The sequence below is a fragment of the Canis lupus genome, chromosome 14 (assembly GCF_011100685.1).
Source record: "Canis lupus familiaris isolate Mischka breed German Shepherd chromosome 14, alternate assembly UU_Cfam_GSD_1.0, whole genome shotgun sequence".
NCBI classification, from domain to species: Eukaryota; Metazoa; Chordata; class Mammalia; order Carnivora; family Canidae; genus Canis; species Canis lupus.
The window spans coordinates 53,070,681-53,097,239 of record NC_049235.1 but is presented as its reverse complement, the minus strand read 5'-3'; the positions used below and the strand labels follow the sequence as shown (position 1 = coordinate 53,097,239).

The following is a 26,559-nucleotide window of genomic DNA, read 5'->3' as shown; positions in this document are numbered from 1 at the left end:
AGACAAAAAAGGACAGCATGAAACCATAGTATGTTACCATGCTACGAAGTCTCAGCTTTCTGACACCACAAATAGAAAAAGGTTTTAGTTTTGCTTACATAATTTGAATTTTTCTAATTTTATAACCCAACAGTTCTAAGTCTAAAGTAAGCAACTCAGATGCTTCCATTTGAGTTACAAAAATTTCTTTTTATGAAGTGTGTGTATGGTACCAGTGAAAGTATTTAACGGCCTTTTTTCCCCCCACAATTTATCTGGCTATACTGGTATTACATACAAACTGTATCCTGGTTATTTCTTAAGTATGCTAGATGATTCTTTTATGGGTGAGAGGTCTAGTTCAGCATTAAAGGGTTAAGTCGCGAAAAAGAATTATCTGTCCGAAGTTTAAGAAACATCTTTTTGAAGCATTGTTAATACAACGTTTGTTACATATAACATCTTCAAAAGTATCTAAACAACAAAATTACCAAGACATTTACTTCTCTCTTATGGTAATGTAAATGGTGTTGTCATATATTTTTAGTCATTTGAATGATGTGAAAGCCAATAAGACAATATGCCAAATTTCTATGAATAGCAAAATAAACTGCATTAAGAAATGTTTTCTTCTAATCTGGTTCTTAGAAACTTGTAAATCTTGGTTCAAGGGCTTTCTTTGAGGATTATATACTTGATAAGTTCTGCCCTTGTAATCTAAAAATATTTAGGGGTAAAAAAAACATTTAAAGATTTATGTTATTGTAAAATAATTCTGGTCTCCAAGCCAGTTTTCACAGGTAATAACTGACCTCGCAAGAATAACATGAATGCTCTCTACTTGTTTGCTTACTTGCCTAAGACAAATGGTAATTCTGGCACCCACGAATGATGTTTTCAAATAGTCAAAGATTTATTATTATGGAATGTGAATGAATGGAGTAGGGGTTGAGATTTCAAATGCATTTTACTCAGTTCTTAAAATCCATTTTTCACTCTAATAATCATAATACATCTTACATTCTTATTAATTTTTACTTTAAGATACAAAGACATACACATATCAGGGTAACCATTATTTTCTATTATATGCTCATTTAAATATTTGACTTTTTAAAAGTATGTACATTTGATACTTTGTCAACATATAAATTAAAGAAAAACTAGAAGTCTTAGACTCTGGGAATAAAATCCAGATCACAGAAAAAAATTAAGACTAGGGAATGCCAGTTATTGTTTTGTTGAAAGTTTTATTTATTCTACAAGGGACAGTTAATTTGTTACCACAGATTGCTATCTTTCTAAAAACCCTAGTTTTATAAAATATGAAATTTGCTTTTAATTCTTTAAGTATTCAGGAAGCATCCTCTATATATGTTCAAGATATTTCCCACCTCCTCAACTATTTCAATAAGTTCTTACTGAATTCCTCCCTGTGTAAAGCACTTGGAAAATGAAATAGGACAGAGCCCATTTCCTTAAAATGCTTGGAAAACAGCATGTGAGATAGATTCACAGTAACAAAGCTACAGGAGAGAATGATATATGATATATTGTACATCAAGGATCAGAAAAGTGAAATATCTACAGTTGTATAATAAAAACATAAATGTGTGACTTGAGCAGGAGAAAAATAATGGGGAGGAGTGAAGGCTGTGGATGGATTAGTACATCCATGGGCTACACAAAGCCTTTCAAAGACATTTTTATAAACACTGTGCCAGCCAGACAAACATAACTAAAAATTATTATATTAAGCTCCAAAGCTACAATGCTTTAGGAAGAGTATGGGTGATTATACTTTTACAGTTACATATATATGTGTGTTTGAAATGTAATAGAAAGTATTATGCTTAAAGATATAAATAACTTGTATTTAAGTTAATATTTATAGCATTTAGAAAAAGTGGCACATTATATGTGGATCATTATTTGTATTATAAAACAATATGTAAATTCAACTCATGTATGTATGACACGATACTTTTCCTAGAAGAGTTATTTTATGGAAATTATTTATGACATTACTAACATAAAAAATAGACTTATTTATGGATTAATAAATAGAAACTGTGATAATCAGTAAGACAGATTTTACTTACAATGTTTAAATTAAATGCTTGGGATATCCTTTACATGTTCCATACAACAATGCACAGTAATCTAAACCATTGGCAAGATTTATAATGTACCTGATATCTGCAGTCTCCACTACTCAAAATATTTTAGGGATTTTACTGATCCTTATATGAAGTGATAGCCCACATTTAAATATGTATAATATTTTCCATCATAGTAACTGATATACAACAGAATTGAAAACATTTTCTTCATTTTAATTTATATAACTATAATTGGTATTTCTTGAATACTTGATACAAAACAATGGTCTAGAGTAACATATTAAAATTTTTTAAAGATTTTATTTATTTATTTATTTATTTATTTATTTATTTATTTATTTGAGAGAGTGAGAGATCCCAGAGGTTGGAGTAGAGGGAGAGGGACAAGCAGACTCTGCACTGAGTAAGAAGACTGATGTAGGGTTGGATCTCACTATCCTGATATCATGACCTGAGCAGAAAGAGTCGATTCCTTAACTAATTGAGTCATCCAGGCTCCCCTATATTTTAAATTTTTAAATAGGTTGTTCAAATTCTAAGCTAAGTATACCATAAAGTTCTCAAGAGCAATAACAATCTTAAAAACAAAATAATTCTTCTAATAAGAAATTGGTAATATTTTCTAATATACGGATTATTCTTAGTCTAATATTCTAATACTGTTGCCTTCAGCAAATGCAAAGAAATATCCATTATATCAATATACTATTTATTTGCTTTTTAGAACAACTCATTCATTCAATATCATTCGACAATTCACTTACTGTATTTATGTCAATGTGTGAAATTATATATATATGTGTGTGTATATAATATACACACATATATACATGCAAATACACACCATATATACATATTTATAGGTCTCTGTCCCAGTTCCTGTCACAGAAACTCCTAAAACCCTTGTAATTTCCTAAGTGATAAGAGCACTAGAACATCTTTCGTTCTAATATTTGATCTTTGATCTCAGTTTCTGACAGAGCTCCTAAATCCCTTAGAATTACGTGGCTCATAGTTCCTTTGTTCTAAAGAAGTGACTCTTGGTGGGCTCTGAATGTGGGTGATCAACCGAAAGATCAAGCCATAATCAGAAGCTTGGAATTTTTAGTCCCTACTCCCATTCTCCAGTGAGGGATCAGGGGCTGGAAATGGAGTTAATGTTTGATCATGTCTGTGTGATGAAGCTTCCATAAAAATTCTGAAAGTATGGGGTTAAGAGAGCTTCCAGGTTGGTAAACATACCCATGTACAGAGAGAGTGATATACCTGCACTCCTCAGAAACTCCTACGCTCAGGATCCTCCCAGATTTTACCCTATGTATCTCTTCATTTTGTTGTTCATCTGTATCCTTCATCATATACTTCATTAGATAATAACTTATAAATGCAAGGGTTTCCTTGAATTCTGTGAGCCATTCTAGGAAATATTTGAATCCAAGGGTAAAGAAGTCATGGGAACCCTGGATTTGTAGCTAAGTTGGACAGAAGTTGTGAGCAACCTAGGAACCTATTAGTACTTTCAATTGATATCTGAAATCAGGAGGCAGGAGGATCAGTCTCATGGGACTAGGTCCTTAACATGTAGGATCTAAGCTTATTCCAGGTAGACAGTATCAAAATTGAGTTAATTTGTAGGACACCAGCTGAGTCACAGAAACTTGCATGGTGTTGAAGTGTTGTGAGTGTGAAGTGTTGTATGAGAATAGTGTGAGAGTAAAGGAAAAACATGTAGGAAGAACCCTTAATTTTTCCTACTCACACAATTGACATTTTCCCCATTAATGTCCCTAGAAGAGTAAAGTCAGTTACTATGAAGAAAGGCACTAAAAGTCACTAAAAGTTGGGGGTGGGGGTAGTGTGTAACGGTAATTTTAGTTGACCTTGACATCTGAGTGTATAGATATGGAAGTATGCACAAAAAATGATGAAACACTGTTTTAATGTTTCCAAACCACATTAGATGCCTTCCTATGCTAATAAATAATCATATGTGCTTCCTCTTTTTTTTTTAATTTTATTTATTTATTCATAGAGATGCAGAGAGAGAGAGAGAGAGGCAGAGACACAGGCAGAGGGAGAAGCAGGCTCCATGCAGGGAGCCTGACGTGGGACTCGATCCAGGGTCTCCAGGATCACGCCCTGGGCTGCAGGCGGCGCTAAACCACTGCGCCACCGGAGCTGCCCCATATGTGCTTCCTCTTAAAGTATAGCTCCTGTAGTGGTGGACTGTTCTATTGCCAATTTGAAGTCGGCAACTACACTTCCCAGAACCCCCTTCCCTGTGTGGGTTTAGGTTCTCAGTTGGTCAAAGAGAAATCTGTGTAAGCCATGGAGGCAATAGCCACTAATCTCTGAACGTTGTTGTGTTTAGATGTGGTGACAGATGAATGCAAAGGTGCCAGCAAGGTTCAGGTCGTTCTTTATCTCTTCCACTTCATGGTCAGCTCTTCTTCCTGACAAAAGGCCCTGTCATTCAACTGGCTCCAGCGCCCTCACTGGACCCTCAGCTGTGGACATACAAAGGCAACAACCCCCCACTGACTTCTCCATCATGGCCTCACTTAAGTGATTAAATGTGCTTGGCTTAGCTTGAATGGTTCCTAAGACCTCTAATACTTCAATTCCCCAATGAAATTCCTATAATCAGTGTCTACTTCTGAATTCATGGTGGTTCTTCTTCTTTGATTAAATAAACACTATTACAGCTCCTGCAAAAACACCGTATCCCAATAGTCTTTGACCATGCCTTTGTGACTGTCCAGATCATCACTCAGGAATGTCCACTCCTTCTGGTCATTAATTCAATGACTAGATTAAATATGGCCAGGCCTACAGTTTTTGGTCATTTTTCCTTCAAAGCACTTCACCTTTGTGATTGGATAATTCTTTTATGTAGACCTTACCCCACTGAAGAATAGGCTGCTATATTCATTTTTTTAATTGCTGCTATCACAAATTATCACAAATATAGTGGCTTAAAGAAATGTAAATGTATTATCATATAGTTCTATAGGTCTGAAGTCCAACAGAAATTTCAATTGGCAAGATAAAGATATTAGCAGGGTTGCACTTCTTTCTAGAAGCTCTAGGTTAGAATCTATTTGTCTCACTTTTCCAGCTTCTAGAGGCTGCTTGCATTCCTTGGCTCATGGACCCTTTTCTTCATCTTTAAAGCCAACAACATAGCATCTCTCTGACCTTGCTTCTGTCATCACATCTCTCTCTCTCTCACCATAGCCAAAAGAGGTTCTCCAATTTTAAGGACTCATGTGATTAGAGTGAACATGTCCAGATAATCCAGAATAATCTTTCTTAGTGTCCTTAATTTAATCATACCTGGAAAGCCACTTTTGCCATGTAAAATAATATATTTATCCATTCTTGGGAGTATGATGCAGATATATTTGGGGAAGCTTTATTTTGTCTATTGCAACTACATTGCCAAATACATGGACTTGCATTTACTAAGTGTACAATAATATTTATTAAAGAAGTAAATTTTGATATAATTAATATGTTGCTAGAGACTTATTAAGAAATTTATTTTCTTTAGAGTAAGCAAATAACTACAGATTATTTCTCCTGGGTTCACTCTACTATCCCTCATATTAATAGCTCCCTAAATGGAACACACTATTCCAGGCATATGTAGTGACATGAATTCAGTGAGTAGGATTATCTCCTCTCTTATCACAGTTACATTTCTATGAATGTAGTCCTTAAAGATATTAGTGAAGTCCTTAAAGGTACTTCACAATGTTCACCCAACTTGGGTGTAATATTAACTGTAATAGCTAGGCTTTAAAATGTTAAGTGGTACTTTAAATGTTGAGTACTATTTTCTGCATTAAATTTTGTCCCTCTATTCAGGACCTTACATATCCATTTTAGCTTAGTTTGATTAATTTGACTATTTTGTTTACTGAATTGCCATTTATATTATCCAAAAATGAAAGGCATTTTCACTGCCAGGAGAATAGACAGGTGATTATATATTTTCACTTCAAATCACTCACAGCTTTGGGAAAGCAGTCTGTAATTTCTTACAAAGGCAAAGAATACATAGATCTTTATGCAAGTAATTGGTAAAAATATTAAACTGCATGGAACAAGGACAGGTTTGTGTGCTACAACCCAACTGAACTTCATAAAGGTAGCATCTTTTGAGTATGATTTTTAAGGACTTAAGTCCCTAAAGATGTATTTATAACATGTAGTATTTCCTATTTTAAGGACTATAAAATGTTTCAGAGCCAGGTCTATGATGGGTGATGTGATGAGGGATAAAATAAAATGTAATAGATAGTGTCATTTTTCAAAGATTTTTATCCCTTCCTAAAGACCAGCCTCAGTCATCTTAAAATATGGATAAATTTATATATAATATTTAATTTTGAACTGATAATAGTGGTTCTGTGATTCATCCCAAGCTATGAGAGTACCATCCATGTTTTAATTGAGTGCAGGAGTATTTTACTCCCTGGTTGACAAGAGATCACTGGACAGTTCTTAGAAAGAATAAGGTTGCATTTTGATAGAACTAAGCCGCAAACAAGATACATATTTCTCTTTCTATATTATAGTCACTGAAAATTACCAATTCAATTAACATTTGTCATCCTTAAATTCACAGAGAGCCTTGTTCATTCTAACACTGGGAAGATTATGATCAATAAAATTCATCCCCTCTGCTTAAGAATCTTATACTCTAATAAAGGGAGTAAGACAATTAAATAATCCATATTTAGGGCAGTGAAATTATTCTGTATGATACTATAATGGTGGATACATGTCATTATATGTTTGTCAAATCATTAGAACATACCACACCAAGAGTGAACCCTAATGTAAACTACAGACTTTGGATGCTAAGGTGTGGGATGGTAATAGAAGAGGCTATGTATGTATAAGGGAAGGGGTTGTATAAGAACTCTCTGTACTTTCTCTTCATTTTTTCTGTGAATCTAAAACTTCTCTGAAAAAAATCTATTAAAAATACATGTAATAAAATGTTAAATAAATGCCACCGACAAAATTCTGTGAGGGTTTAGTCACTTTACGGGAGAAGAAGCTGGAAGAGTTCATGAGAGATGGAGAGGATTCACAGGTATTCCAGTTAGAAGAAACAGGATGAGTAAAATCTTGGCAGAGAGAAATTTAAAGGACATTTAGATAGGAACAAGGGTTCTTGATGCCTCTTACTCTCACTCCTTTCTGAGTTAATGGCCTGTGGAACATACAGACAGAGGATTTACAGCCAAATGAGAAATAAAGCACAGTTTATTAATCTGAGCACTCATCCTAACAACCCAGAAAATGCAGGCCTCCAATAAACTGTGTTGGAGAATATGAGTGAGTTTTGTTATTCCTCCCACTCTGTCTTCAGTTGAATTAACCTATTTGGATGTAGAAAATGTGAAATAAAGGGCTAGTACAAATAATTGTTTTTCTTTAATTAGGTAACCCACTGAGTGCTAGCTAGGCTCCAGTGTCAGGTAACCCACTGAGTGCTACGCTCTCTCCATTGTACCCTCAACACTATCAGGTAATAGAAGGGACTTAAGCTGAACTAGTGCTCTCTCCATGGATACAGGCAGAAGCATGAAGTCAAATGAAGACTAGATCTCACCAAGATCATATTCCCTTCCACTTTCCCTCCAATAATTCAATATTTGACTTGATGGTAATCTTACAGAAAAAAATAATATTTTGCTTTTTGTATTTATTTCTTAAGGGATTTATTTATTTATTTATTTATTTATTTATTTATTTATTTATTTATGAGAGATACAGAGAAAGAGGCAGGGACACAGGAAGAAGAAGATGATCTCAGGGTCCTGGGACTTGATCCCAGGACCCCAGGATCATGACCTGAGCCAAAGGCAGACACTCAACCACTGAGCCACCCAGGTTGCCCTTGTATTTACTAATCTATTTCCAATATTGATACATCCTTGCCTAAACTGACTTATGTTCATTTTAGATTTCATCTTAATAGAAATTACCATTTATACGGAATAAATAGCCAATTTAATCTTTTGCCTTATAATCACTGTAGTAACTGAATTACTATCTTTTTGTAAGATGGCAAAACAAAGGAGTGTCAGGATGGCTCAGTCAGTTAAGAATCTGACTCTGAATTTTGACTCAGATCTTGATCTCAGGGACATGAGATCAAGCCCAGCATTGACCACATGCTGGGCCGGCAGCCTGTCTAAGATTCTCTCTCTCCCTCTCTGTGTGCCCCTTCCCATTGTTCTCTCTCTCTCTCTTTCTCTCTCTCTCTCTCTCTCAAAAAAAAAAGGCAAATAAACACTAGCAAAAACAAAAATGGCTGTATGTTTAATCTGGTTATTCTAGATTTTAGACATAAAAGAATCTTATAAAAAATAATGGACCCTGATAAAGATACTTTTTTAAGGGCTAGAGTGAAATGAAAATAATTGTAAGGGTGAAAGTTATAGCATAGAAAGGAAACCAGTTGGGACAGAGAAATAGAGACTAGCACAGGTTTTTGTTTCAAAGAAAAAGTCTGTAAGAGGGCACAGAGAATTGAATTAGGACAACGACAGTTCTGAAATGAGGTTTTAATGTGAAAGAAATGTTATTGCCTGACTTTGGAAGAGCTGAATAGATCTGGGTAACTGAGAACATTCAAGAGCTATTTTAATAAGTTATTACTCACATGGACACTAATAAAAATGCCACTGAGAATTTGTTTTACTGTATGGATTTGCGAGCCAAAAATTAGGACATAAGTTTCATCATACCCCAAGCTCCTCTGCCCTATTCCCCTAAATTTGTCCAATCAAGTACCCAGGCTCCTAAGCAGCCTGCAAAAAATTAAGATAATCATCCTTCATTTTTCTCTACAGACATTGTGAATATTCTAAATAGACAAATTCAATTTTTATTTTATTTTTTTAAAGATTTTATTTATTTATTCTTGAGAGACACAGAGAGAGAGAGAGAAAGAGAGGCAGAAACATAGGCAGAGGGAGGAGCAGGCTCCACGCAGGGAGCCTGATGTGGGACTTGATCCTGGGATCCCAGGATCATGCCCTGGGCTAAAGGCAGGCACTAAACCACTGAGACCCCCAGGCATCCCGACAAATTCAATTTTTAAGCAGGTGAATGTGTTCATTAAAAAAATGATAAGCACTTTTAATACATACAGATGAACAATTTAAGATGTAAAATATTAGAGCAAAAGCTGTTTAAAAGTTTACAAGCACATACAGATCAACCAGCTGGCACTAATTCAAGTATTTACCAAAACACAATGCAGATACAGAGATCACTGAAGGCCCATTAACTAAATCCAGTAAAACTACAATTCTTTGGTCAAGTAATCTGGCTAGCCCCACATGTACTCTGAAGCTCAAGTGTATGGAATGAAAGAATGGTACAGAAGACATACAGAGAGAGGGTAGGTGCCCAGGTTGTGAAAGTCAGGAAACAATCAGTACCAAGTAAAGATTCTAAGGGGACAACCTAAGGATAAAATCTCTTTCTTAATATTTATCTCCATTATATTACAATGATGAACTAAAAATCAAGCCTGATTGGTGAGACAGACAAACAATACCCAGAAGCATCTGGCTTGCTGTAATTTCTGTAACTGAGTTAGGTATGTTGATGAGTATTTTCAAATACACACACACACACACACACACACACACAGAGAGAGAACCTTATGGCTCTTATCCCTTCTCATCCCCACATACAATATATTTTCCCTTTTATGCAAAGAATCCAAAATAGAGGAAGAAGAAGACAAATGAGAGGTTGGGTAACACTAAAATTAAGATCAGGTAGCATGGTTCATTCAGAGTGGGTATGGAGAAGAAAGGTGAGTTTTGAAAAGTATTTTACAATAATTGAGCTGGATGTGAAACTCAATATGGTCCAGAAACAGTTTTGACAGAGTAAGACACTATACTCATGTACGTTACCTTCAGAAGTTATTGCCCTAACTCTGCCTCATCTGAGAACTTCTGGGGACCTGGCATGCCTTCACTCCTCAAAACCTCCTATCTGGGATCCCTTTCTCTTTCTAGTCATCTTTGCTCATCATCCTCCCATTTATTTTCTTTGAATCTGGAAAGACCTTTCCGTTTCCTTTGCAGCACTCTGTATTTAACCATTTCTAATTTGACGACATTGAATTAATATAGGAGTCAGCAATTTCAGCAATTCATTCTATTCTCCACCAATATTGATGGTGTCTTTATTTTCCTCCCAAATTGTTCCTCTTAGTGTAAAAGTAATATGTTTATGGATTAAAAAAATACTATGCATAAACATAATGTTTTATATCCTCACAGTTTTAAAAATAATTTTAATGACTATTTTCTTTTCTTTTTTTTAAAGATTTTATTTATTTATTCATGATAGTCACACACAGAGAGAGAGAGAGAGAGAGAGAGAGAGAGAGGCAGAGACACAGGCAGAGGGAGAAGCAGGCTCCATACACCGGGAGCCCGACGTGGGACTCAATCCCGGGTCTCCAGGATCGCGCCCTGGGCCAAAGGCAGGCGCCAAACCGCCGCACCACCCAGGGATCCCATGACTATTTTCCATTATATTCATGTATTATAACTCAGGTCATAATGATTTAAAATCTTACAGTTGTAATATTAAAAAATATCTAAATGTTTTCAAGTTTGGAGTGTCATACTTAATTATTTATATCTCTCATACTAGAAAATAATCAGAAATAATTAGCCTATTTTTTCTCCAGAAAAAAAGGAGGTTTTGCATCCGGGGATAGCCATAATATTATTAGGGCTTACACAATGTTAGAAGGCATTTTCGGGGGTCAGACTGAAATCATGAGGTGCATCAACAGGGTCTTTAAACCAGCAATTTCCAAATGGCTCCCCAAGTTTCCCCAAGTGTTATAAAAATATAGCAGTGGGATGGCTGGTTAATATTTCCAAAGGTTTAAGCAGGTATACATTTGCCTACATAAATGCAATATGAGCTAAGTAAAGTATTAATTTTTTGGCTTTGCTAATGCTAATTACCTCATGCTATTCTCACTGGTATTTTATATTACTAATAAAATATTTTTATAAGAATTGCTTAGTTAGTTTGGGGAAGACAAAAATCTTTCAAGTATCATAAAGTCCAGGATGATAAAGTATCAAAAAGTTTCTTGATAATGAAAAGAAATGATTAGGAGTTACTAATTTAGGAAGATTTCTAAAACAAATACTCAGCCCTTAAATATGTTCCTTTGTAAAAACCTGGTTTAGACATTCTCCTGGGCCTCTTGCAACAAAAATGAGAATGCATTTAGCCCCTGGTACAGGAGAGATACCATGAAGAATGGTCTCAAGAAAATAGATGTGGTGAAAAAAAAGCACAAAAAGTTATCTTGGAATAAAAACAAAATATTAGTAAAGTCCTGGTGGACATGTTCATATTGTGCTTGAAATTCACATGATTTCAGGACAGAGAATGTTATACTCTTGAAAGAGAATTAATCAACAAAACAAAAATAATAAAGTGTAAATGCTATTGTGGAAAGAGCATTTGGTTGGGTTTATTCTAAGCTCTGAAATTAGGGTAACTGGGATTTTAATTCCAGTTTCATTGCTTACCAGTAATACAGCTTGGGGAAATTTACTGAAGCATTTTGTCCTAAATATCCCCATTTATAAAACATACATAATAATATCTGATTCATAGCATTCTGCTGAATTTTAAGTGTGGGCTTGCATATATTAACTACTTCAAAAAAGTTATTATTCGCTGGATGACCTTGGGCAAGTCACTTAATGTTCCTTATTTTCTAAATGTAAAATGAGGGGTTTTGTCTAGATGATCTATCTGTAACTCCTGACACACAATTACAAATTACTACAATATTTTTGGAGTGGTCATGGTTTAAAAACCTTAATAAATAAGAACATACTAAAATTTAAGTCCAACATGGACTGAGCTTACAAGACTGAGAACTCAGATTTATTTCCTTTTTCCTTTGAATCCCATGGTTACTGAGTTTTTTAATAGGTGAGTCATTTGTATCATTTTCCTGATTTCAAAATGTCAACCTTGGATAGTCAATCTTCCCCCCCTACTTGCCCATCCAAAGTGGCTACATGTTTATGTATATAAGTATATAAAGGTGTACTTCTTTTTATTTTTATTGGAACTTTGAAATCTTGGATACAAGATTTATCAAACAGAGGTTGGTAATTGCTAGGTCAAACTCGTCTAGTTCCTAAAGACTGTGATGAAGTTGGTTGATGTTAGCACAGTCAGGAAAGGGACTGATCCCTCTGCTTTAGATGAAATAATAATAATTAAAAAAAAAACACAGTCAATGGTGTTAGCTCTCTTTAAAACAACCAGCGTATATTTTCCTTTTTAGGTCTATGACCTAAAAGTGTTTTTATGGCATTCAGCCAGGAGAGACTCTAACAAGCCATGGACCATACACAGGGTAGTCATCAATCCTTCTTTTGCTGTCTTAATGTTAGATTCCCAAACCTCTCCTGCAGAATAAAAGGTGAAATAAAATGCCAGGTTTAAATTTAATATCTAGCTCCCATGCTGAATAATTATGGCTGTGCTGGAAACCTTGATAGAGTAGTAATGAGTGGCCCAATCTATAGTGTGTAATGTATCAACTAAAATTTTATATTGGATTCTTCGAGCAACTTGACTCGTATGTGGCTGTGGAAGATGACAGGTATTAGGCACAAAAACCCAAATCCTAAAGGCTCAGAAGACTCCCTCCCCAAAGATACACATGCACAGACACACACACCTAAAAAAGAATAACAAGATGACATGATTTTATTGAGAAAACATGAGCTAGCCTAACTATATAAAATAATTGACAGAAATGTAGACAAGGAGAGCTTGTACATGGGCTTTTGATGTAAAGAAGAAAAGAAGCAATATATAAATAAACAGCATTCTGAAATCTCCTGCATGCACTCTGAAGCCAGTCTCATCTTGAAACTCCTCTGCTTAAAACCCTTCAGTAGCTCTCCAATACCACTAGAATGTTTAGTTCCTTTAGCAAGCCACGATTTCCCATCTTTTAGGAGTGTAAGTGTATAGGACACTTAAAAGGACTGAGTAATGTGCTATGAGCTAGAACTGAAACGGTGAACAAATATACAATGTTTTCTCAGATTTTAATTTACTGGGAGTAAGACATTAATCAAATAGTGACACAAAAAATGTGAAAATATGTATGTAGTCATTTCTTTGAAAGAGAGATGCGTGAGGCATTTTACAGAGTCTAGAATTTTCAGGCAGAAGAAAAAACAAAGACAAAAGCCCTATAGCAGGAAGGAATGTGATACATTTGAAGAATTGCAAAATGGATACTGGAATAAAGAGAGGAGAGAGGTATAGGAGAGATGGTGTAGGAGATAAGAGAGGTTGAAGTGGCCAGATCTTGAAAAACCTACAGATAATGTTTTGGTATTTACCCTAAGAGTACTGGGAAATCTGTGATGAGTTTTAAGCAAGGGATTCTTTTTAGCAGTTTGATATCTTAAAACGAGAATTGGCAAATACATCCCTCTGATCCAGTCTGACCTACTGCCTGTTCTATAAACAAAGTTTTATTGGACACAGCCATATGCATTTTTTATACATTCTCAATGGATGTGTCTAAGCTACAATTACAGAATCCACTAGGTGCCAGAGAGACTACATGTCCCACAAAGCTAAAAATACTTATCAACTGCTCCTTTACAGAAAAACTTTGCTAAACTTTGTTCTAAAATACTATCATGGGTTCTGTGTCAAGAATAAACTTAAGGAGCCAAGAGGATATAGAAGGATCAGTTTAAAGAATTTTGGTTTTAGTAGTACAGGCCAGAAACGGTGGCATGAATTAAGTGGTACTTATGTTGGAGATACAGAACTAGTGATGGATTTGAGAAAGATTTAATAAATAAACTGGGCATAAATTAATGATTTACTGGATATGGTGCATGAAGCAGAGAAAAGTTTTAAGGATAAATTTTATGTTTATATCTTGTACTGCTAGATAAATGGTACTACTGGAAGTGTACCAGATTTATGAGAAACATTATAAGTTTAATTTTGGATATATTTGGTTTGAGCTGTCTTTGAAACATCCAAGAAAAGATGGAAAGTTCTCGGTTGTGGTTGGAGCTCAGATAAGAAATCTGAGGTAAAAGTAGAAATTTGTGATTAGAATTCATTGGCATAGATGAAATTGCCTAGAAAAGTATCATTATCTACATAAAGAAATATTGTATAAACCTTGAGAAGCTCCATTGTTTCAAATCTAGACAGAGTGACATGCCCTGCAAAGGGAAACAGGACGGGAATATGTTTGAAAGATAGAAAGAAAAAGGCTATTTTCAGAAAAGTCTAGGGAAAAGAAAGTTTAAGAAGGGCAGAGTGGTCAACAGAAGATGAGAACTGACCAAACAGTGCCTTGGATGTATGACAGCAGAAATCACTGGTGGCCTAAGGGGCACCTGCTAATGGCAGTGACTGAGGCTGAAGCCAGAACTCAGGTAAGATCAAAAGTAGGAAACTGAAAATATACATACAAGATATATAGACAATTCTTTAAAATAGTTTGTGAAGAGGAAAAGATATAACTTGATACATCCATCCACCAAGGCTAACTGGTAAGATTAGACATCCGTCCTGCAAAGACTTCTCTGACACTCCACTTTCATCCTTAAGACTGTAAAGTCTTCTTACTTAAGTACCCACAGTATTGACTCTTACCGTAGCACATATTATACTCTTTTGCCACTGGCAGTCTCTTCTTATTAAACTGTAGTCCATTTGAATAGCAGAGTTGAGTCTTTTTTGCAATTTACCCTCAGCATTTGGCTCTCAAAAAGTGTCCATTGCTGTTAAAAGCAGAATAACAAATAATATAACAGGCTTCCCAGAATTGCATATAGGATAAATCTATATGTTTTTGCGTATGCATAGGTATGTATAAACAAAACACACATACACTGATTTTGAATTAAACAAAAAGAAAGTGCTGTATCATAGGGATGTAATTTGTGTAAAAAGTGTTTTTGTCTTAACCCAAACTTTATTAAAGAAATTCTTTTTATTGCTGCTATAACTTAAAAATTTGAAAATTAACTGATATTTAAATACTTAAGATTTAAAATACTCAATAATGTTAATGGATGGTGATTATAATTGATTAATACTATGTATTATATTTTCCAGTAGAACTAGTTACTAAAAACAGAACTACTCATAAATATGCTTTAATAAACTGAAGACTATACTAATTTTTCCCAAATATGAAAATTAAATTAATATGTGAACATGCATTCCTGGATTTCTGAGCTGAGGTCAAGGATATTAAATGTCATTATAAAAATGTATTTCATGATAATCTAAGAATAAAAATAGAGAAAGGAGCATTTTTTAAAAATAAAGTCTTACAAGTTGCTAACCAGTTACTAATAGAGATGCTGTTTTGTTATTTTTGAAAGCAAGGTGTTTTATACCAGCGAATAACATGTTGTTTTTTACTGTAGGAAATACACTTCCTCACATATTAGAGGAATAGAAATCATCTACCCATCAGCTGTCACTTCAGATCTAAGGCAGCATAATGGGCTCCCAGGCAACTGCTGGAAATATCTCAGAAACAGCTTTTCGGAAGTATGTGGCCTGATGCATACACAATGTGGCTGTTAATATGATTTGGGAGTAAATTAGTACTTTTTCTACCACAGAACAGCACTAGAAAGCTGGAAAACAATTTTCCTTGCCACTGATGAACATTCACCATTGCCTTATTCTTTTTTTTTTTAGCTTTTAAAACAATTATTTTTAATAAAAGACTACTTTTTAGAGGAGCTTTAAGTTTACAACAAAATAAGAAGATTTCCTCATAATTAGATGTGGATGGTAAATTTTTGGCAGGAATATCACATATTTGGTTTTGTGTTCTTCCCAGTGCAATTTATCAGGAGTCACATGATTTGCTTCAAAATTGTTGATTTGAACTTTAATCAGATAGTGTCTACTAGGTGTACATACTGTAAAGTTACTATTTTTCTGTTTTATAATTAATCATTTATTTATGGAAGATATTTTGACATGATGTAATGTTCTTCATCAAGGGTTCCTCTACTATTAATATCTTAATATTGATTTTCTAGCTTGATCATTCCTTTTTCATTCTATCGTATGCTTTCTAATATATGTAGGAGTTTTTACTACTTGTTTATTCAAATCTGAATGTATTTAAGGATTTCTAATTCATTCATTAATCCATTACCCTCATTATTTATTTTAATGCACAAATGTTCCGGATTTGGGAAGCCAAAAAACCCTCTTCAAAGTGTGTCCCGTATTCTTTTGACATACCCTCATCATTCTTTGAGTTATTTCCTAGCACAATAAGAGTTTTTAGGCTCATTCTGAAATTTCCTTATTCCTAATCCTGGAATCAGTTATTTCTGCCAAGGGTTCAGATTCCTTTCAGTGAGGAATAATACCTAGAAACCAAGGTCTGGGCATTTAGTGTGGTCCTTTTAATTGTTTTTTTTAAGTGTATAACTAATGCTTCTAGATCTTCTTAGGAAACACAGACACAAATATACATACTCAAATATTCATTCACACCTACATAATATCTACTATCTATTTATTTATCTTTTTCTCTCTAGGCATGTGTTTCAACTGATTATCTCCATTGCATATGATCTATTCTTCCACATTTTCTTATTTGTAACTTAGTGGTTTTACCATTTTATATTTTCTTTTTTTTAAGATTTATTTTATTTATTTATGATAGACAGAGAGAGAGAGTCAGAGAGAGAGAGAGAGGCAGAGACACAGGAGGAGGGAGAAGCAGTCTCCATGCCGGGAGCCTGACATGGGACTTGATCCCGAGACTCCAGGATCGCGCCCTGGGCCAAAGGCAGGTGCTAAACCGCTGAGCCACCCAGGGATCCCCCCATTTTATACTTTCATCAGAATGTTTCAGAGTTCCAATTGCTCTACAACCTTGCCAATACTTGATATTTTCATTCTTTTTAAAAAATTTTAATCATTCTAGTGGTTCAACAGTGGTATCTTATGTGTTTTTAAAAAATATTTTATTTATTTACTTGACAGAGAGAGCACAGTGGGGCCAGAGACTGAAGAAGAGGGAGAAGGACAAGCTGTCAGATGCTTAACCAACTGAGCCACCCAAGTACTCCAAGGTTGTTTTTTTTTTTTTTTTAATTTAAATTTTAGGTACAGTCTCGAACAGAACTTGGTGATTTATCATTTACACACAACACTCAGTACTCATCATAACAAGTGCCCTACTTAATATCTCTGTAGCCCATCCCCCACCTACCTCTCTCTATCAACCCTCAGTTTGTTCTCTATCATTAAGGGTATCATGTGGCTTGTTTCACTCTCTCCTTTTTTTCTCTTTCCCTTCCTATACGTTCACTATTTATTATGTATATAATATCAATATTATTTATACATATAAATATATAAGTATTTATATATATAACATCTTCTTTAGCCATTATCAGTCAATGGACATTTGGGCTCTCTTCATAATTTGGCTATTGTTGATAATGCTTGCTATAAGCATCAAGGTGCATGTATCATTTCAAATATGTATTTTTGTATCCTTTGGGTAAATATCTAGTAGTGCAATTGCTGGATCGTAGGGCAGTTCTATTTTCAACATTTTGAGGAACCTCCAAACTGTTCTCCAGAGTGCTGCACTAGTTTGCATTCCCACCAAGAGTGCAAGAGGGTTCCCCTTTTTCCACATCCTCACCAACACGTGTTGTTTCTTATGTTGTTAATTTTAGCCATCCTGGCAGGTGTGAGATGGCATCTCATCATGGTTTTGATTTGTATTTCGCTGATGATGAGTTATATTGAGCATCTTTTCATGTGTCTATTAGCCATCTGGACGTCTTTTTTGGAAAAGTTGTCTACTCATGTTTTCTGCCCATTTCTAAACTGGGTTATTTGTTTTTTAGGTATTGAGTTTTATAAGTTCTTAATAGATTTAGGATACTAACCCTTTATCAGATATGTCATTTGCAAATATCTTCTCCATTCTGCAAGCTGCCTTTTAGTTTTATTGATTGTTTCTTTTGCTGTGCAGAAGCTTTTTATCTTGATGAAGTCCCACTACTTCATTTTTGCTTTTGTTTCCCTTGCCTGTGGTGACTTGTCTAGTAAGAAGTCGCTACGGCCAAGGTCAAAGAGGTTGCTGCCTGTGTTCTCCTCCAGGATTTTAACAGTTTCCTGTCTTATGTTTTGGCATTTAATCGACTTTAAATTTATTTTTGTGTATGGTATAAGAAAGTGGTCCAGTTTCATTCTTCTGTATGTGTTACTGTTCAATTTTCTCAACACCATTTTTTCCATTGAATTGCTATGGATCTTTGTCTAAAATCAGTTGACTGTGTATGAGTCCATTTATTTTTTTTAAAGATTTTATTTATTTATTCATTAGACACACACAGAGAGAGAGAGAGAGAGAGAGAGAGAGAGAGGCAGGGATGCAGGCAGATGGAGAAGCAGGATCCATGCAAGGAGCCTGATATGGGACTCGATTCCAGGTCTCCAGGATCACACCCTGGGGCAAAGGCAGGTGCCAAACCACTGAGCCACCAGGGATCCCCTTTATGAGTCCATTTCTGAAATCTATCCTTGTGTGAACACTACACTGTCTTGACTACTTTATTTTTATTATTTGTCAGGTTAGTTAGTTCCTTCAATTTGTTCTTTTTCAAGATTATTTGGCTTCCCGTGTTCATTATATTTTTATAGAAATTTTAGAATCATCTTGTTAATTTCTATTTGGAAAAAAAAGAGATCTTGCTGGATTACCTATTATCTTTCATTTTCTAACAAGTGCAACAACAAAAGACACTTCTATCTCTATTGATTTGTGCTATCAGCACAACCATTCATGGCAACTTTAAGTCCTAAGCATCCTTGCCTTCTCTTCCATCTTGTTGCTGTATTGATAGTTACAGGGTCATAATATCACAAGGATAGGACAATGAGGACTTAAAAGTCATTTGCTTATAATTCCAAATGCTGTCGACAATGACTTCTCCATGATAAACTTTTTAAAAAAAAGATTGTATTTATTTATGCATGAGAGAGACACACACAGAGAGAAGCAGAGACACAGGCAGAGAGAGAAGCAGGCTCCATGTAGGGAGCCTCATGTGGGACTCGATCCCAGGTCTCCAGGATCACACCCTGGGCTAAAGGCAGTGCTAAACCGCTGAACCACCCAGGCTGCCCCTCCATGATAAACTTTGTTGGGGCCATGGGGAAAATGAGAAAAATTAGAACAAGGTGGTAAACATTTCATAAAATTAAGTTTGCTCATCTTTTTATTCCATGCTTTCTTGCTTTTATATTAAAACATCTTCCAGGGATCCCTGGGCAGCTCAGCGGTTTAGCACCTGCCTTTGGCCCAGAGCATGATCCTGGAGACCCGGGATCGAGTCCCACGTCAGGCTCCCTGCAGGGAGCCTGCATCTGCCTCTGCCTGTGTCTCTGCTTCTCTCTCTTTCTGTATCTCTCATGAATAAATAAACAAAATCTTTAAAAAAAATCTTCCATTTTATAAAATTATAATGAAAATTTATACACACAATTATTTGGTAAAATGAAAAATTGGTTGTAGGTCACTAAATTTAGGACAGGAAAGCTCTAGAACTTGTGTTTTTAACAGAGTCTTTCCCTTTCTCTAATGAATGCTAGAATGTCCCTTATAATATCCATGACAACCATGATTGTACTAGATAGGTTGCAATCTGGAAAATTTAGGTTTTACTTAAATATTCTTATGCTATGAAGTAAGCTTATATAACTATTGGGATAACTCTACCCAAGTTCACTTAATTGTCCAGAGTCCATCTCATCATATGTTTCATGAGCCAGATAGTCTCTAGAAAAGACACTCATTGGTATTTCATAAGCTATAAGTACTGAAACAGGGAACACAGCTTTTTAAGAAATTAACTGGATACACCAAAGCCTTACCAAAATAGGACAGTAAGAAATCAACGCCAATCACTCTAAGAAAAAACTCAGTCCAAGGTGAATGTTCTAAGAAAAAAGTGATTTTAAAACTAGAAAAAGAAACTAGAAAATTGGAACCTGGGTAGTGACAAAGTAAGGTAAAAAATTTAGAAATGGAGGGGGGAGAGGAAGGGAGGAAGAGTAGGCTTAGAAATTAAACTTCTTCCTGCCTTCTAAGTAGAAGCATTCATTCTTCTTAACAGGAAATTCTTTTATTTAGTAAAGCACTTTGAATTTTTGAAAGATGATTCCCCACCCTCAACTGACAACATAGTTCAGTTTGGAAATAATAATGATATGACTATACATCTCTCTTTAAGAAATTAAAAAAAAAACTTTGCAGAAGAGAAGATGGGGAATGGCATGAGAAATGGAGAAATGGAGGTATGGAGAAGTGAGGATTTGAGCAACACAGTGGTATACAGGTATCCACTAAAAATTATATGACAGCCATGGTGGCCAAATAATTTTCAAATGCCAGTTCTATTTTAAGTGGTTTAGATTGTGATGGTATTAAATGACTACTTTTTTTACCCTCAAATCTTTGGTTTGAGGAAACCAAGACAAACTAGATGATTTCAAACCTAAATTGCCATAGTCAGAGTGGAAAAGGACTAAAATCTTTCTGGTTGCTGTGTGAAAAATTGACCTTTGGTTTACTCTCTAGCTTTGTTACCTCTAGTGACCAAAAAAAAAAAAAAAAAAAGGAGTATCTTTGTCAACTGTGTTCCTGGGCAATACTGATTATAATAGAAACGACATGTGTTTTTAAATTACATCAAAACATGAAGAAACTATTAATGAACCATAATATTTGATAGGAAATCCTAATGAGAGATACACATTTGGAAGGGTCCCTGTCAATGTGGTGACAGTCCTTTCCTTTGGAACATATTCATGTAAGAACACCTTTACCCCCTTAGTCGATCAGAGTAGCTGACTTCCTTTGGCAGGTACTCCCAGTTCCTTTTGACTTTAAGTCTCAGCGTTTCTAGGAAATAGAAAAAAATCCTGCTATATATTGAACATGATTATAGGAAGATTCTGTTAAATTAGGCACAAGACATGGTCTCAGACCCAAATTCACAGACCTGACAAACATAAATTTAATGGAAGATATATTATGCTTGTATGCAGGTGTCATTTCATTTTTTAGGACAGCTAGTGGTAAAGCCCCATCTTAACCCAATAGATTGCTAAATCTTAGCCAAGGAGGTTTTTTTTTACAGTTTGACTCATTCACTCTACTTTTTCAGAGGCCTGAGGTTTATAGGAATCTACAAATACTTACATAATTCCTGGACAACCGTAGAAATAAAATAACTTTTTTAATCCTAGTCAATGTGCTCTAGTATCCCAAAAATGAGAATTTCACATAATGAAAGAATGGCCTTAGAATCATTTTTTTAGGAGGTAAAGACTTCAGGCCAGCCAAGTATAATATACACCAGTAGAGAAGATCTCTTACTTTCCACAGGGATGAATTCTATAAAAGCCAACTGCCACCAGGTTCCTGGAAGAGTTGGCTGGGGATTCCTGCATTGATCTTGAGAGTGGTCTATAAAGAATTCTTCTGACAAAAAGTACATCTTTTAAATACATTTTGAATCATTTCATCTTTTGAGTAGGCATAGTAAGAGCCTCGTGCCTTTAAGATTCCTCTTTTATTCAAATGATTTTGCTGATACCACAACAACATTAACCAAGCAAATCAGGACTATGGATAGAAATTACTTCATTAGGTAATTCCCATGGTCCAACTACATTTCTTCTAGTCCTTCTTATAATCAACTTGTCTCCTTCATTTTGTGAAGCATGTTTTTGAAAACAAACAAGGCTTTCTTCTTATGTTAAGAGTAGAGCTTTGAAATTCAGTCTGCCATTTTTTTAACAGCAGCTTTTATAGCTCTGTCAGCAAAATAAACCACTAATATCTGAGCAGGCAGTTTTAAAATTTCTAACAAATCAACTATCAATTCTTCACTAGTTATTTTTAGTTCTCATTGAAATTAAAACTCTACTTTTAAAATTGTGCATGACATTCCAAACATATATTTATTTGTAATAAATATATATCATGTATTTCAGTCTAGCCAAGAATCTCTCATCTAGTAATTGCTGTTAACTCATTTATTTGTGCAGACTCAATTATAGACAAAATAAGCCTCCAGTGTTTTACAATAAATCACTTCAGCATAGGAGGTATTAAGGTGGTCATTTTATCCCAAGTACATGATACATCACTAAACACCATCAAATATGGAATCTAAACAGGAATATCAAGTAATTCAGGTTGGGTTTTTCAAATTTTGAAATTCTCAGAGCTGGAAGAGAGGCTGTAGCCATTTTCAGTTGTTCAAAAGCCTCTGTAGATCCTAGGGACCGAACCATATTCTAGAAAGAATTTTCATATAATTGCTCTATCATTCGGTCAACTCTGCAAAAGCTGGAATCTTGTCTATAATGTTGTACTAGTCCCCCAAATTAACTAAGTTTTTGGGTTTGTTTTGTTTTGTATGTGTGTGTGTGTGCGTGTGTAGTAGTAGTAGTAGTAGTAGCACCTATTTTTATCTGCAAAATGGGTTTATTCCCATATTGTAATACTTTGTATTGTAATACTCTGTTGCCTATAGCTGACAACATGTGTCCTGAATATTTTTATCTTAAATAAGCAATATTGCAATTTGTCTATTGAGGCCTTATGTATTTGTGAAGCAAATAATTTTAACAAAGCCAAAGTATGAGTTTTGCTTTGGTTTTTAGTTCTGGAGGCTACTAGAAAGCATCTGCATTTTGAATAACTAGCAGAACAAATTTCTGAGTTTTCCTATAAATGACTAGAGACCACAGTGAGGCAGTCTTGAAACCCTCAAGTAATTTTTTTTAAGATTTTTATTTATTTATTGAGAGGGAGAGAAAGAGAGAGAGAGAGAGGCAGGCAGAGGGAGAAGCAGGCTCCATGCAGGGACGTGGGACTCCATCCCAGGTCTCCAGGATCAGGCCCTGGGCTGAAGGCGGCGCTAAACTGCTGAGCCACCTGGGCTGTCCCACCCTCAAGTAATTCTTTATGGAGTAATTCTCCCCTTTGTGCTTTCTCTCTCTCTCTCTCTCTCTCTCTCTCTCTCAAATAAATAAATAACATCTTTAACAAACAAACAAACAAAATAGTAACAACCTGCTCTGTCACCAAATGGAAAGTGAGAAATTTCCAAGGAAACTGCAGAATAAGTAACAATAGTAACTATCAGAAAAGGCAAGGATAGATTAGCCTAAGGAATAGTTATTGACACATACGGCTCATCAGTTCCCACCACCAAGATTCCATCAATCTGTCTGTCCACTTTACGCCCGTTTCCAAGTATTTCTTAGCTGGGGGTTGTCCTTTAGCCTCTGTTGATTCTCTAATCCTTATAAATCCTACATCCTTCAGAGTCTCTTTCTGCAATCCCCATTCTAATGCTCTGGCTTTTTGCAGAATGGTATCGATTTACTATCTCTTTTGCTGTTTCTCCCCTTCATAGGCTGGCCAGAGTAGGGATTATTCCCTTTCATAGAATTCTAACTGAGCAGCCAATAGCATTATTGGTTAAAGCTCTCTTTCCCCTGTGCTGCTCATCATTCTCATCATCATTGTGTGGAGTATAACATTTTACTCAAGCTTTGTAAAACTTGTACTGTCCCTATCCATAGCCATCCAACTAATTAATCCTATCCAATCTCAACATTACTCATAGAAGCAACATATTTCACTGATCATAGTGGTTAACTCAGCCAATGATTCAATTGAAGCTGCTAAGGGAATATTTAATTTTTGAAAATAGATCCTCCATGCAGCATACTAGCAATATTAGAAGTACTTATAGCCATATGATATTCTCCAGTGCTTTTTAACTTTGGAAAGCTTTCCTGGACTTCACAGCACATTAAGAAAAATGAGTATGACATAAGGGAAAATTACCACAAGTTTCAATGTTTTGTAAGATGTAATGACATATTTTATGGCAATGCTGAGATTATTATACTCACTAAAGGGAAGTTATAATATAGTCACATATTTTTGATGGATTGAAAGAAATTGCATTAGACAGCCAATAAAAATTCTGTGACTCTTCTTTTCTTTTAGTAAAAGAACAAATTGACTTAATTCTGATATTTCTTTCAGACCTCTCTCTCATCCCTAAAACTTAAGTTTGAATACTTTTTAAAAAATAATGTAGACTTGTCATAATGTGAATATATCTCGCCTATACAGATAATAGTCTAATCTTTTAGCCATATAATCATTCTGACTTTCTGATTACTCACTTAGTGATGTATAGAACATATGGCCTCTGCTGAAACCACAGGGGTGAAGGGTGTTCTCATTAGTGCTAAGTGGTAGTGAAAGTCCTGAATCTCCACCAGGCTTCTTCTGACACAACCCCAGTGAGGAGTGGATAGGATGGAGCAAGAGTGCTGGATGTGGATGGAGCAAGAATGCTGGCTGTGGGTGGAAGTCCCGATTCCTGACATGGTCTCCAATGACCCTCGTGGTGTGGTTTTAGAACACCTGGTGAGGTTAGAAGCCCCACTCTCGTAATTTTATGTTCACTACGCTAGCAAAAAGTTTGGGTCTCCACATGTCCTCACTAGAATGGATGGGAGTCAAGACATGGCCTTTTCCGTGGCATTTTGCCTGAGTAGAATGGTTATTAATACAAGTTTTTCATTTTGATAGTTTTTCTCTTTCCTGGTATTTTGATTAGGGATTACAGGTTTTGTTGTTGTTTGTTTTGTTTTTAGTCTGTATCCATTGGAATTTCTAAGATTCCTATTTCTTGAGTTCTAATCAAGGAGTATATCAGAGAAAAAGCATGGAAGTGTTGAATAACTATATTATACACCTGACACTAATATTACACTGTATATTAACTAACTGGAATTTAAATAAAAACTAAAAAAAGTTTAAGAAAAAGAAAGAAAAATCAAGGGACTCATTATCATATTAGTCAAAAACCTTGTTTGGTCAAAAAACATTGTTTTGGATTATTTTGAAAAAAAATCTTCCTGAAAATGTTTAATTTCTCTAAGAAAAATATAGATTATATACATAATATTCAATATTTTACTATGGTGACCTATAAAAACCTCAATTTCATGCAATTAGTTCTCAAGATTAATTTTTTTTTTCAACAGCACACAGGTCAGGAAACTTAGGGGTTAATCCTTATCAGAGCAATTTTTTTTTCTCTCCTGGAATGTAGCATGCTTAGTCCCTTGAAATAATATTAAGTCATATCATTTCTCAACATTTAATGCTCATATAAATAGCTTTATATGCTAAAACCTGTAAAATATAGCATATATAGTAGTGGGATATCAGACCAAGCTTATATTAATGCTATAACTCAGGAAGTGAGACTGAACAGAAATGTCTGCCTTGTGAAAGACCCTCAACCTAGCACCCTCATATAACTTCCCTAAGAAACCAAATGGTATTATTAAGCTTCTTAATACACTTTCAGATGATAAGGAAAATGGAGTGATAGCCACCATTCTTGGTGTAAAGAAATGACTCAATCTAGAAATCATTCAGGCTACTGGTTTCAAGAACTGGCTTGAATATGTCACTGTTTAGATGAGATGATGCCAGCTTGCTAGATTCAGTTCAAACTTCTCAAACAGCTGCTCCATTTCAGCTTAGGCCAAGCCACATGAAAATGCCAGTGTTTGGATTCTTTCAAATTTAGTAAATTCACCAGACTGTCCCTCTAATTACTAAGATACCTCATCTGGAACACATCTGGATAGTATCCAAAAGAGAAAGGGTTCTGAAAAAAACAGCTTTTCTAATAAGTTTTAATATTAATGACTCCTTATTATTCATTTTTAAATCATGTTTGAATTTTAAATATATTTTTCAGTTAAAATTTAAGAAATAAGTCTTGACATAAAAAAATGTCCACACTGATGTCTGTCAAGCTCACCCAAATAGCTGCTTATGACCTATGAAAGTAACATGTCCCTCTAAATCTTGTGTGTGTCCCTTATAAATTGTATAAACTCTGCCTATATATTTTGATCACTAGAAGGGCTTGAGATCTGTGTTTATATGTATTTACATGTCTTGATTTTTTTAAAAAGTTTGACTTTTAAAAAAATGTTTCTGGGGATCCCTGGGTGACTCAGCGGTTTGGCGCCTGCCTTCAGCCCAGACGTGATCCTGGAGTCCAGGGATCAAGTCCCACATCATGCTCCCTGCTTCTGGAGTCTGCTTCTCCCTCTGCCTATGTCTCTGCCTCTCTCTCTCTCTCTCTCTCTCTCTCTCTCTCTCTCTCTCATGAATAAATAAATAAAATCTTAAAAAAATAGTTTCTGTGTTTCTTGATCATGTAAATGAGAATCGTTTGGTGAG

General features: G+C 35.1%; 1 long non-coding RNA gene across 2 annotated transcripts in view; it reads right to left on the bottom strand.

Moving 5' to 3' along the window:
- The window catches only part of LOC102155481, a 134,395-nt gene that overhangs the window by 106,500 nt on the left and 1,336 nt on the right, over window positions 1–26,559 (bottom strand). Inside the window, exons 2-3 of one of the 2 annotated variants that reach the window (XR_005369742.1) lie at window positions 21,081–21,156; window positions 14,844–14,971 (exon numbers count right to left, since the gene is read on the bottom strand). This is a non-coding gene — a long non-coding RNA (uncharacterized LOC102155481). The remainder of the gene's footprint in view (window positions 1–14,843; window positions 14,972–21,080; window positions 21,157–26,559) is intronic. The other variant, XR_005369743.1, reaches the window with a different exon arrangement.